The sequence below is a fragment of the Rhagoletis pomonella genome, unplaced genomic scaffold, assembly GCF_013731165.1.
Source record: "Rhagoletis pomonella isolate Grant_MI unplaced genomic scaffold, Rhpom_1.0 Rhpom_scaffold_00009, whole genome shotgun sequence".
Taxonomy (NCBI): Eukaryota; Metazoa; Arthropoda; class Insecta; order Diptera; family Tephritidae; genus Rhagoletis; species Rhagoletis pomonella.
The window spans coordinates 17,083,209-17,085,740 of NW_023458563.1; positions in this window are offsets into that span (position 1 = coordinate 17,083,209).

Sequence of the window (2,532 nt, forward strand, 5' to 3'; positions counted from 1 at the left end):
CTTTAGAAAACTGCATATCACGGAAACATACCTCATGCCCCAATGTACCCATGTTTAAGCGACCATATACTGCTGCCACCCCAAATGTTTTCAGCGCTTGTTGCTCGAATTCGGACACATCTTCTGTCGGTGGTCCACCGCCTGTTGCCTTTGTATGCTCTACGACCCTTCGTGCTCTGCTCCGCAGCTGGTTTTTACATCCGGTTAATGTCTGTAAATGAGGTATATATGCACATACACACATGTGTACAATCATAATTAAAAGAAATATATGTATCTAGATACATGAAATACAAATTATATAAGAACATATTTATGCATTTATGTGAGCAGGTTTGCTCCGTTCCGTCGTAAATATACAAATTTCAAAAAAAACTTACTTTCCACTTCGCTACCGTGCGGGTGGGCCCACGCATTGCATTTAAGTTCTCCGCTAGCTGCATCCACAGGGATTCTATCAATTTCGGAGAACTTGGCTTGTTTTTTGCCGTTTGTAGCTCCGGATGGTCCTTGCAAAATTGCACATAACACTGAAGCTGCCCCTGCGTGGTCGGATTTTCGGTCGGTGGTATTTTGGATGTCTGGAATATGTTAAAAGGTTTAAAACAACTAAATTTTAACTATTTTACATAAATACTCACTTTTCTGGTATTTCGCTGCTTGTCATGACTCAGGAATCTGGACTACATCTCCAACACGTACTCATTTACTAAGGACTTATAACAGTCAACGCGACAATTGGTTGTTAGGAGATCATGGTTATCCACTGGAACCATGGCTTCTAACTCCAGTCGCAGAGCCGTCAAATGCAAAGGAGATTAAATACAACACCATACATGCAAAGGCTCGAAATTGCATTGAAAGAGCTTTTGGTGTTTTAAAGTCCCGCTTTAGGTGCTTGGCAAAACATAGAGTTTTGCATTATTCTCACGAGCGAGCCGGAAATATTATTTATGCTTGTGCAATTCTGCACAATATCCTTCTCAAACACGGCGTCGCTGCGGACTTGGGGTTCGAAGTGCTAAACGAACTTGAGTAAGTTAATGAATACGACGAAGTTGCAGAAAATAGCAATTCAAGAGAAGGAGCAATAGTAAGGGCAAGAAACATATCTTCACTATAAAAGCACGACGCACTTGAAGGTAAAACCGGGTAAGTTATCTATTGATGTGTTTATACCAGTTTTCTAACCGATGTGAGAAATAAAAAAGCGATTTGAAAACAAATTCGAGTCAATACACTTTCGAATTTCTGAGCGTATTGAAAGTTGGTTTATGCTTCCGTTTTGAATCACAACGAACTGGGTCAAAGCGCTTTATGTGTTGGTATAAACAAGGTATATATTCTATTTACGATATTTCCAGTAAAGTTAAAATATTTTCTATTAAATTTTGACTTAATGTCCAACCAGCTCTATACTGCTGTTCCTGCTGCATCGTACCACCATATTGCCTGGTGATCTAACAACCCAGTTTTTTGCTGTTTCGTCTGCACTGTGCCACCGCTGCGTTTTCTATCCATAGTAAATATTCAGCCTTATCATGACTTTCATTTCCCCCGAACCGGTTCACTTTTTACTTTTGGTTTCCATGTATTTACTATGGGTGGAATAAAAATTTTCGGGAGAAGTTTTTTTCGGGCGAAACTCAGGATAAGGCAGATTTTTTTATAGTATTTAATTCATTAGTCTACATAAATAAGTATTCGTAAAGGCTATTACTTACATTACATCAACTGTAGAGTTTAAAGATTAAAATTGAATTTGCATTTATTTATTGCCACTACATTCCCACGCACTATAAATTGAATGACAAGCGCATATAATAAACATATAAAACTCAAAAATATGCACATGACAATAAATCATTTTGATATAAAAAAAATTATTTACTTGGCAAATTTTCATACATATGAATATACTTACATATAACTAGTTATAATCTATTTAATTTCAATACAAAAAAAAAAAAACATTTAGAATTAATAACAAAAAATGGCTATTCTAGCTAGATCACAAAACATAACATACATACTTAACTACACAAGCCTTGATACGATGATTTTTAGTTAATATTCAGAGTATGTTGCATGCATAATTAAACAACACCATAAAAATCTCAATTCATATTGGTATGTATAATTATTGTTATACAGTGAAGCCTAATGAAACAGTAGCCAGATATTTGCAACTTCAAATTGATACGATTATTTGAATTTCAATTATTATTTTTGAATATAGTTCATTCACTGACATAGGCCACGTAAATCAAAGCTGCAAAATTTTGTGCGAAATTTGTGAAAATTCAACAAATTCCAAAATATTGTTATCAAAACTTCAAACTTTTTAATATTTTTAAATTTTTTGAATTTTCTGATAAAACTTTAAAATATAAACATCTGAGTACTGTTTCTAATAAATAATTTTGTGGGGTACTCTTTTTCTTAAGAAATATTGTGAATATTAACAAAAAATCACTGCATCGAGATTTACGCTGTAAGTGTAATTATTATTTGACTATTCCAATTCATATT